The following is an 11,808-nucleotide window of genomic DNA, read 5'->3' on the forward strand; positions in this document are numbered from 1 at the left end:
ATCAAAAACCCACTGGAGCTAGCTTAAGCAAATATATATATATTTGTAATATATTTGTAATATATAAATATATATATAGGAGAGGTAGAAGGATACTGAGGTGTGTCCTGGAATTAAAGGAAAAGTCAAACTTCAGGAAAGGCAGAGAAAATGGGAAACTTAGGAATTTCTCTCTCTTCATCTTTTTTGCTTGTCTCTGCATTTCTGCTTTGTTCTTCCCTTTTACTTCAGAAAGGTTTTCTCTCTCCCAAGCCAATGGAAGCAAAGATTCTAGAGTGGTTTCTGAAGAAGAAGCAGCTGGAGATAGAAAGAGGGCCAGTCTCCTGCTCCAAACCTTTACTGGGGTCAAGTTCTCAAAAAATTTGAATGCAGTCAATGCACACAGAGGCAGGAACCTCAGCCTAGAAAGAAACCATGGCTGAGGATCCAATAAGAGAGAAGACTGAGCTGGTGCAGAATTACCATCCAAGAGATGCCACAGGCGCAGTGTGGAAGTGGTGTTCTCATTTTCCACAGACAGGGGTTCTTCAATAGTATGTGAGCATGCTAAGTTGCCTCAGTCATATCCAACTCTTTGTGATCCTACGGACGGTAGCTCCTCTGTCCATTGGATTCTTCAGGCAAGAATACTGGAGTGGGTTGCTGTTTCCACCTTCCCTATAAAGGGATCAAACTCTCATCTTTTGTGTCTTCTGCATTGGCATGTGGATTCTTTCCACCAGCACCATCTGGGAAGTCCCTTCAATATTATAGGGAATTACAAGCTTAGGAAACAGAGGGCGTGGGTGCCACTTGTATTCAATTTCCTGCTGCAAAATGGATACCGAGTGGAGGCAATTGCTAAACCATTCAACGAAGTCAGGATGTAAGTGAAAATAAAACAAAGGAAAAGGCACTCCAAATGAATGTGCAAACAAAAAATCCTAGAGTGCATGAAGAAATCTCATGCTACAGAAAAAAAAATTTAACAAAATAATTGGATATGAATTCAATACAGGTGAAGTCAATGTTATGGAATAGAAAAAAAATTCTTGAAAATAATTATGTTAGGAATGTTCCAGGAGACCAGTGAAGGCATAACATTTATTCAAAGAGAGCAGGACTCCTTTCCCCCTCCCTGGGCTTCTGACCAGTCAGCACTGCCCCACCTCCTGAGACCCCGCTTCCCTCTCCCTTAAGGTCAAGAGGCCCATGTAATGCGCCTGGGGCTGGTCCTTTGCTCCTGGGGGCTCTGCTTGGGTGTGGCAGAAGAAATGAACAAAGCCCAGCTTTTCCCAAATGGGCTTCACAGCTCTTCATGATGGTAAGGAAAAGAAGATGTGTTCTTGAGGCTCAAAGCGATAAAGAAATGTAAAAACATTTCAAAATGAGAAGTTGGCCCAGGAAAAACACGCATGAGGATCCTAAGGCTGTGAGAGCAGGGTAGCACCCCTCACTCTCCATCTTCTGCTCAGCCTCTGACAGTGGTTTGTTCCAGGAGGTCACTGCTATGGTCTCTCTGATTTGGACCTGAAGCAGCTGCTCAGTGAGTCTCCAGAAGGAAGCCCCTTCTGTGATGTGGATGATGAGAGAGATTCCCACGGGGTGGGATTGGATGGAGAATTCACAGATTTCTTTTCTTTTCAAAAGCTTGCCAGTGTCCCTGGAGAAGTGCCTTGAGGAGCCGGTTCACACTGCCAGAAACTGAGGGACAGTGCAAAAGGCAGTGCTTCACCCAAGATATCAATGGGATCCAACTGGGCGCAGTGGTACAAACCTGGTACCTGAGCAGGCAGATCTGTTCTGAGGCACGTGGCCACGTGACTTCATCCCTGCGCTGAAGCAAAAGGACATCCTGGTCACACTTGCCCCAAGACTTCATCTCTGGGAACCTGTTGGTGGGGGCGCATCTGGAGGAGCCTCTACAGAAATTTAAAGAAGCTATTGGCAGGGCAATGGCATAGCAGATGGCCCAGTACCAGGATGAATGCCAGGTACACACGAAAGCAAAGACTGCAGAGATGCTGCAAGAGGAAAAAGACAAGGAGCAGAGAGAACAGATTTGTCCTTGAAATGAAGAAGAAAAGGGGAGCAGAGCCCAGAAGAAAGGTCAGTGGAATGCTGGCATCAGGAAGCTACTCTTTCAGGTGGGAAAGATGGGACCAGAGGATTATTATCTGAAATGAGAGGAGAGCCAGTCTAGGGAGGACTGCATGAATGTTTTTCTGCATGAATGGTCTGGATGCTGAAGTCCAAACTCTCTGACCCCAAGGCTGGGTGCACACCAGGTCTCTGTGTAACGAGAAAGGACCACACCGCGGGTCCCTGACATCCATACTGACCGAGAAGAAAGTAAAGGCTCCTTCACAGTTAAGGCAAAGGTGGGATTTCCCTGGTGGTCCAGGGGCTAAGACTCTGTACTCCCAATGCAGTGGGCCCAGGTTCAAATCCTGGTTAGGGAACTGCATCTCACACACTGCAACTAAAGATCTGACATGCTACAATGAAGACCCGGTGCAGCCAAATAAATAAATAGAACAAAGTCAGGGTGAAGGAAACATAGACTAAGCCTCCTAAAAGGTTCTCATTCAGGGCTTCCCTGGTGATCCAGTGGCTGAGACTCCAGGCTCCCAGTGCGGGGACCCTGGGTCCAATCCCTGGTCAGGGAACTAGATCCCACATGCCACAACTATGACCCTGGGGTAGCCAAATGAATAAATAAAGAACCATAACAAGTTTTAAAAAAAGCAGTGGAAAAGTTCTCATTTTATCAGACAGAATGGTCAGCCCCACTGCTTTGTGTAAAACTCACAGGTACATACAAAAGTAAAAAAGAAATTTTCCAAGACCCAGTTTTCCAGACCATCACTCTCTAGCACTCTGTAATCACCCCCTCAATTCTCCAGCTGAATGGACCATGGTACTGAAGCAATTTGAGGAGGAAAACCCCAAGAGTTCTAGCTACAAAGCACTCTCTTGCCAGGCTCCCCTCAGCAAAGGTTTCTAGAACAGTGGTCTAAATGGCAGCACCCTAGAACCCAGGCCCAAGTCAATCTTGCATGCAGTCCGCGCGCACTGCAAAGCTTCACGCCATACCTCACCTAGCTCCATTTGTCAACAACCTCCCCAAATCTTTTTCCTCCTTCAGCATCCATTCTTCCACAGCAGCCTCTTCAGGAGGCACTTCCATCCCCAGTAGCAGTTTGCCTAAGAACCCAGCTTTATCTTATGCTTCCCTGAGCCACATGGCAAAATGTCAATCCGCCAGCTCTTCAGGGCTACCTTACACATCTCCCCTCGCTGGCTGTAGCTGCCAACACAAGGTTTCTTCTAGCAGCTGTCCTATGAAAGAACAACAATCCAGAGCTCCCCTTCTTCCCAACAGCTTGTTTCCATGAATACATCCTCCCTGCATGGCGTAGTCTGTCAATGGACATGTCCCGAGTCCACAGTGAACAATCCTCAGTTCCGTAGAAGGTGGCCAAGTGTGTTAGCTGCTCAGTCATGTCCAACTTTTTATGACCCCATGGACTGTAGTCCACCAGGCTCCTGTGTCCATGGAATTCTCCAGGCAAGACTACTGGAGTGGGTTGCCATTTCCTCCTCCAGGGGATCTTCCTGACTCAAGGATCAAACCAGGTCTCCTGCATTGCAGGCAGATTCCTTACCATCTGAGCCACCAGGGAAAGCCCGTGGAAGCTGGCCTTGGGGTCCCAAATGGAGATTTTAGTGATGGGAGCTAGGGAGGAACAAAGCTACTGACCTTGTCCCTGAAACACATACTCCTCAAAAGGAAGTTTCCTGGTGCTCTGAACTTCATATGTTATGCATGTTGCTAGATAGTTCATGGAAAGACAGATCCTGGGATGGAGAGAATTCTGAGTTTGGAGTGGCATATGTGGTTCTGAGTTCCCTCACTATGGCAGATCAGTTGGTACAACTGCATTTTAAATCTGCTAAACATCTTGGCATTTGGTCAGAGTAGCTTATGTAGTCCCATAGGCCAAGGGTTCCTTCTAGCCCCAAGAGGATTCATGGAATGGTCATGGTATCCATCTCATCCTCAGATGTTGTGTTCAACAGGACAAAAACCTGGCCTAAAGCCACAACTGAGAGAAGTAGCTTTGTCTCTGAAAATATATTATGGGGCATTTAATACATACTCATTGTAGGAGGCCAATTTCTCCTCTGAACCTGACAATGAAGCTCTTCTAGAGACCGGTAGATCCATCAATTGCAAGACAATTGTGATAGGTCTTTTAAAGACACTTATGTTGGGTTCAGCTTTTACCATTACCATTAAATGCATTGGACAGAATAGGACTGTTCATGGCATGTCACCTTATGGGAAGACATAATTCCAGTGCCTTTAGAGTGAAGAAAAATTATATAACTCACATCCTCCATTTCAGTCCTCTGAGCACTTCTCAAAGACCTTTTTAAAAAGACATGTCTGTTTTTGAGAGAAGCCAGTTTTACTGAGTTGAGCTTTTTAGTTATTCTGTAAATTTGTGCAATCTTGACTTAAAAGATTATCTTTTTTTTCATTTATTTTTATTAGTTGGAGGCTAATTACTTTACAATATTGTAGTGGATTTTGTCATACATTGACATGAATCAGCCATGGATTTACATGTATTCCAGAAAACTTTATTCCAAACCTGGCTAGAGTGCCAGTTATTTTCCCCCCAGAGTTTATACAAGTGAACCTCAGGGCTACAAAGCCCTTGTTGGTCAAATCTTCATCTCTTTATGGGCAGAGGTCAAGTGACTCACCGGTAAAGAATCCACCTGCAAATGCAGGAGATGAAGACGTGGGTTCAATCCCTTGGTCAGGAAGATCCTCTGGAGGAGGGCATGGCAACCCACTCCAGTATTCTTGCCTGGAGAATCCCATGGACAGAGGAGCCTGGAGGGCTGCAGTCCATAGGGTCCCAAAGAGTTGGACACGACTGAGCAACTGAGCATGAGCAAACGCATGAAGAGTTCATTCAAGCCACAGATAGATACCCCAGTTTGTTTTATTCTTAGAAATCCTCTTGTGTGGGGCTATAGTAACAGAACTTTATGAAGTATCTGTCAGATAGAAATAAACCTTGAAGTCCTGGAGTTCTCCGAGCACTGGAGGATATGTAAGCATAAGGGTAACATGCGTTAAGCTTGAAGGACTGATCAAGGACAGATAACTATTCCAGACTTCCCAAGCCACAAAGCTGTTCACTAAACTCGTGACTGTTTCACAAAGGCCTTTAGAGTGTTTGTTTGTACCTGTGAAATGTGTAACACAAGATAAGTTTGAACAGTCTGCTCTAGCTAACTGAATTCAAATATGTCAAGTGTAAACTGTATCTGGGTGAATTTTATGGTTATGTAATTTATGCAAAATCCATAATATGATAGCCTCTATAGAACAACTGACTCATTTTCTTCCACAAATAAGTTATTTTGTTCAGTTGCCAAGTCCAGCTCTTTGCAACCCCATGGACTGCAGCACGCCAGGCTTCCCTTTGCTATCTCCTGGAATTTGCTCAAATTCAAGCCCATGGAGTTCATGATGTCATCCAACCATCTCATTCTCTGTTGTCCCCTTCTCCTGCCCTCAATCTTTCCCAGTATCAGGGTATTTTCCAATTAACCAGCTCTTCACATCAGGTAGCCAAAGTATTCGAACTTCAGCTTAAGCATCAATCCTTCCAAGGAATATTCAGAGTTGATTTCCTCTAGGATTGACTGATCTGATCTCCTTGCTGTCCAAGGAACTCTCAAGAGTCTTATCTAGCACCACAGTTCAAAAGCATCAATTCTTTGTCTCTCAGCCTTCTTTATGGCCACCTGTCACATCTGTTGGAGAAAGCAATGGTAACCCACTCCAGTACTCTTGCCTGGAGAATCCCAGGGACGGGAGCCTGGTGGGCTGCCGTCTATGGGGTCGCACAGAGTTGGACACGACTGATGTGACTTAGCAGCAGCAGCAGCTCACATCTGTACGTGACTCTTGGAAAAACCATAGCTTTGACTAGTGCACCTTTGTCATCAAAGTAATGTCTCTGCTTTTTAATACACTATCTAGGTTGGTCATAACTTTTCCTCCAAGGAGCAAGAGTCTTTTAATTTCATGGCTGCAGTCACCATTGGCAAGGATTTTGGAGCCCAAGAAAATAAAGTCGTCACTGTTTCCACTGTTTCCCCATCTATTTGCCATGAAGTGATGGGACATCTATTTCTGCTTTATTGACTATGCCAAAGCCTTTGACTGTATGGATCACCACAAACTGTGGAAAATTCTTATAGAGATAGGAATACCAGACCACCTTAGAGCCTACCTCTTGAGAAATCTGTATGCAGGTCAGGAAACAACAGTTAGAACTGGACATGGAACAACAGACTGGTTCCAAATAGGAAAAAGAGTACATCAAGGCTGTATATTGTCACCCTACTTATTTAACTTATATGCACAGTACATCATGAGAAATGCTGGGCTGGATGAAGCACAAGCTGGAATCAAGATTGCTGGGAGAAATATCAATAACTTCAGATATGCAGATAACACCACCCTTATGGCAGAAAGGGAAGAACAATTAAAGAGGCTCTTGATGAAAGTGAAAGAGGAGAGTGAAAAAGTTGGCTTAAAGCTCAACATTCAGAAAACTAAGATCCTGGCATCTGGTCCCATCACTTCATGGGAAATAGATGGGGAAACAGTGGAAACAGTGACAGACTTTATTTTGGGGGGCTGCAAAATCACTGCAGATGGTTATTGCAGCCATGAAATTAAAAGATTCTTGCTCCTTGAAGGAAAAGTTATGACCAACCTAGACAGCATATTAAAAAGCAGAGACATTACTTTGCCAACAAAGGTCCATCTAGTCAAAGCTATGTTTTTTCCAGTAGTCATATATGGATGTGAGAGTTGGACTGTAAAGAAAGCTGAGTGCCGAAGAATTGATGCTTTTGAACTGTGGTGTTGGAGAAGACTATTGAGAGTCCTTTGGACTGCAAGGAGATCCAACCAGTCCATCCTAAAGGAAATCGGGCCTGAATATTCATTGGAAGGACTGATGTTGAAGTTGAAACTCCAATACTTTGGCCACCTGATTTGAAGAAGTGACTCATTTGAAAAGCCCCTGATGCTGGGAAAGACCGAAGGTGGGAGAAGGGGATAACAGAGGGTGAGATGGTTGGATTGCATCACCGACTCAATGGACATGAGTTTGAGCAAACTCCGGGAGTTGATGATTGACAGGGAAGCCTGGCATGCTGCAGTCCATGGAATAGCAGAGTTAGACATGATTGAGTGACTGAACTGAACTGAACTGAACTGAATGGACCAGATGCCATGATCTTAGTTTTTTGAATGTTGAGTTTTAAGCTAACTTATTCACTCTCCTCTTTCACCTTCATCAAGAGGCTCTTTAGTTCCTCTTCACTTTCTGTCATAAGGGAGGTATCATCTGCACATCTGAGGTTATTGATATTTCTTCCAGCAATCTTGATTCCAGCTTGTACTTCATCCAGCCCGGTATTTCACATGATGTACTCTGTATATAAGTTAAATAAGCAAGGTGACAATATACAGCAATGACGTACTCTTTTCCCTATTTGGAACCAGTCAGTTGTTCCATGTCCAGTTCTAATTGTTGCTTCTTGTTTCTCAGGAGACAAATGAGGGGGTCTGATATTCCCATTTCTTTAAGAATTATCCATAGTTTATTGTGCTCCACACAGTCAAAGGTTTTGGCATAGTCAATGAAGCAGAAGTAGATGTTTTTCTGGAATTCTCTTGTTTTTCTATGATCCAATGGATGTTGGCTATTTGATCTCTGGTTCCTCTGCCTTTTCTAAATTCAGCTTGTACATCTGGAAGTTCTTGGTTCATGTACTGTTGTAGCCCAGCTTGAAGGATTTTGAGCATTACCTTGCTAGCATGTGAAATGAGTGCAATTGTACAGTAGTTTGAACATTCTTTGGCATTTTTGCCTCTCTTTGGGATTGGAATGAAAACTGACCTTTTCCAATCCTGTGGCCACTGCTGAATCTTCCAAACTTGCTGACATTGAATGCAGGCACTTTAGCAGCAGCATCTTTTAGGATTTGAAATAGTTCAGCTGGAATTCCATTACCTCTACTAGCTTTGTTCATAGTGATGCTTCCTAAGGCCCACTTGACTTCACACTCCAGGATGTCTGGCTCTAGGTGAGTGACCACACCATCGTGGTTATCTGGGTCACTAAGACCTTTTTTTTACAGTTCTTCTGTGTATCCTTGCCACCTCTTCTTAATCTCTTCTGCTTCTGTTAGGTCCTTGCCATTTCTATTCTTTATTGGGCTCATCTTTGCATGAAATGTTCCCTTGGTATCTCCAAGTTTCTTAAAGAGATCTCTAGTCTTTCCCATCCTATTGTTTTCCTCTATTTCTTTGCATTGTTCACTTAAGAAGGCTTTCTTATCTCCTCTTGATATTTTTTGGAACTCTGCATTCAATTGGTTATATCTTTCCCTTTCTCCTTTGCCTTTTGCTTCTCTTCTTTTATCAGCTATTTGGAAGGCCTCCTCAGACAACCACTTTGCCTTCTTGCATTTCTTTTCCTTGGGGATGGCTTTGGTCTCCACCTCCTGTATAATGTTATGAACCTCCGTCCATAGTTCTTCAGGTACTCTGTCTACCAGATCTAATCCCTTGAATCTATTTGTCACTTCCACTGTATAATCATAAGGGATTTGACTTAGGTCATACTTGAATGGCCTAGTGGTTTCCCCTACTTTCTTCAATTTAAGTCTAAATTTTGTAATAAGGAGCTGATGATCTGAGCCACAGTCACCTCCCGGTCTTGTTTTTGCTGACTTTATATAGCTTCTCCATCCTTGGCTACAAAGAATATAACCAATCTGATTTCAGTGTTGACCACAGGGTGATGTTCATGTGTAGAGTCATCTATTGTGTTGTTGGAAGAGAGTGTTTACTATGACCGGTGCATTCTCTTAGCAAAATTGTGTAAGCCTTTGCCCTGCTTCATTTTGCACTTCAAGGCCAAACTTGCCTGTTACTCCAGGTATCTCTTGACTTCCTACTTTTGCATTCCAATCCCTTATGATGAAAAAGACATCTTTTTTGATGTTAGTTCTAGAAGTTCTTGTAGATCTTCATAGAACTGTTCAACTTCAGCTTCTTCAGCATCAGTGATTGGGACATTGACTTGGATTACTGTGATGTTGAATGGTTTGCCTTGGAAGCAAACCAAGATAATTTTGTCATTTTTGAGACTGCACCCAAGTACTGCATTTCAGACTTTTTGTTGACTCTGAGGGCTACTCCATTTCTTCTAAGGGATTCTTGCCAACAGTAGTAGATAAAATGGTCATCTGAACTAAATTTGCCCATTCTTGTACATTTTAGTTCACTGATTCTTAAGATGTTGATGTTCACTCTTGTCATCTCCTGCTAACAACATCCAATTTACCTTGATTCGTGAACCTAACATTCCAGGTTCCAATGCAATATTGTTTTTTACAGCATTGGACTTTATTTTCACCACCAGACACATTACATGGAAGGAAAAAGAGGGAAGGAAAACCTCTAAGCTAAAAGAAACTTAAGATACATATCAACTGAGTGCAATGTGTGAAGCTTGTTAGGATACTAATTTGTAGAAATCAACCTTTTTTAATGAGACAATGGGAAAAATTAGACCATTTATTGAATATTTGATGAAAAGAGGAATTGTTTTAATTTTTTAGGTGTGATAATGATATTGTGGTTAGGAAGGAAAGGCCAGAGGGAGAGAAGGAAGGGAGGAAGAAAGAATGTGACTGGCTTTTATTGCCAGTTCCTGGGAGGTAACCTTTAAATCCTTGATGTTTCCTAAGTGACAGGAATGTCTTCATTATTCATGGCGGGTCCTTTAGACCCTGACTGATAGTTTATGTCAAAGAGATGACTCAGGGTAGGAACTGGTCACACCAGAAAGACCAACTATGAGTTTCATGGTTTCAGCCTGAGCTCTGGGAGCAGAAGGGGGCTGGAGATCAAGTTCAACCACATGGGTGATGATTCAATCAATCGTGCCTACATAATGAAATCCCAATAAAAGTCTGAACATCAAAGCTTGGGTGAGCATCCTGGGTTGGCAATACTCCTTGCACATATTGCCACATAACAATGCCAAGAAGGTAACTCATCCCTGTGAACATGAGAACTTTACATTTGGAACCTTCCCCATTCAAGAGTCTGCCCTATCTATTTCTTCTAATTTGTATCCTTTTCCTGTAATAAAAGTGAATGTGAATATAATAGGTTTCTGTGAGTTCTGTGTGTCCTTCTAGCAAATTATCATACCTGAGGCTGGTTTTGAGAAAACACTGAACTCGTAGTTGGTGTCAGAAGGCCAGTTAGAAAGAAAAGAAGTTCTTGTCTTTAAAGATACATAAGGAAAGATATACAGATGAATTCGTATGTCATGGATTTACTGAAAAATAGTCTGGGAGAGTGGGGAGAAGGAAATCAAGAGATAGGTGGAACAAGATTAGCCATGTGGAATCACAGAAGCTGGGTACTGGGGTTCATGAAATTATTTTCTCTTCTTTTGTATATGTTTTAAAATTTCCAAAATGAAACTAAGTAGTGATTCATGGATATGAATCCTTACTTTATGGATCTTTACTTTATATGATATGGTAGGTAGATTTCTAAGATGTCTTCCAAAATTATATGCTCATGGTACACACACACCTTTTCCTAGTTATTTATTCAAACACAAATGGAGGTAGTACTGTTTAGGGTGCTTGCAGATGTAACTAAGATCCCACATCAGTTGACCTTAAGATAGGGAGATTGGGAATTTCCTGGTGATCCAGTGGTTAGGACTCAGTGCTCTCAGTGCCAGGGACTAGAGTTCAATCCCTGGTTGGGGAACTAAGATCCTGCAAGCTGCATAGTGTGGACCAGGGATAAGGGGGAGGGATGGAGGGAGAAGATTTTCCTGGGTGGGCCTGACCTGGTCAGGTGAGGGATTGAAAAGACTCTTCCTGAAGAAGAAATTCTCAGTAAGAGAGATTTGACTCATGAGAAAGATTCCAAACTAGGGAGATTCTTTGAAGATGGCTTTGAGATGAGCTGAGAGCAGCCTCTGGCTGACAGCCAGCAAAGAAATGGAGACCTCAGTCCTACAGCTGCAAGGGACAAAATTCTGCCACAACCATATTATCTTTCAAGAGGAGTCCAAGTTCCAGATGACCACACAGACAGTCCACACCTAGATTTCAACCTTATAAGATTCTCAGTAAAGAAGTCAGCTATTTTGTACAAGACTTTGTCCTACAGAACTGTGAACTGATAAATCTGTGCTGTTGTAAACTGCTATGTAATTTATCACATGGCAGTAGAGAATGAAAGCGCACAATCAAAAAATAAATAAATTCCAGTCGTGAAAAATAAAACTCTACAAATTTTTAATCAAAATCAGAAAAATACATTTGTGACCACAGTACAGGGAAGGATGTCTTAACATACCAAAGGCAAGATTAATAAATTCAACTATACCAAAATGACAAACTTCTGAACTATAAAATGTACCAAAAGATGCAGTGTAAAGAAAATTCATGGACTAGGAGATGCCGTTTGCAAGACATAAAATTGCAAATCATATTTTTAAAAGAAGCTCAGGGAAAAACAAATTAACAGAGAAAAACAAGAAATAAGCCAACAGAATATGAATTGATAACTCACATAAGAGAAAGCTTAAAAGCTAATAAATATGTGAAAAGATGTCCAACATGGCTACTGATCAGAGAAATACAAACAGTAATGAAGGGCAATTTTACCTCCAATGAACC

General features: G+C 42.4%; 1 non-coding gene across 1 annotated transcript; it reads left to right on the forward strand.

The window, feature by feature from the left end:
* The first annotated feature begins 2,368 nt into the window (after positions 1 to 2,368).
* TRNAG-CCC (transfer RNA glycine (anticodon CCC)) lies at positions 2,369 to 2,441 on the forward strand. Its single transcript has one exon. It is a non-coding gene; the product is annotated as a tRNA-Gly (tRNA).
* The last annotated feature ends 9,367 nt before the right edge of the window (positions 2,442 to 11,808 follow it).

This window comes from Muntiacus reevesi, chromosome X (assembly GCF_963930625.1).
Source record: "Muntiacus reevesi chromosome X, mMunRee1.1, whole genome shotgun sequence".
Classification (NCBI taxonomy): Eukaryota; Metazoa; Chordata; class Mammalia; order Artiodactyla; family Cervidae; genus Muntiacus; species Muntiacus reevesi.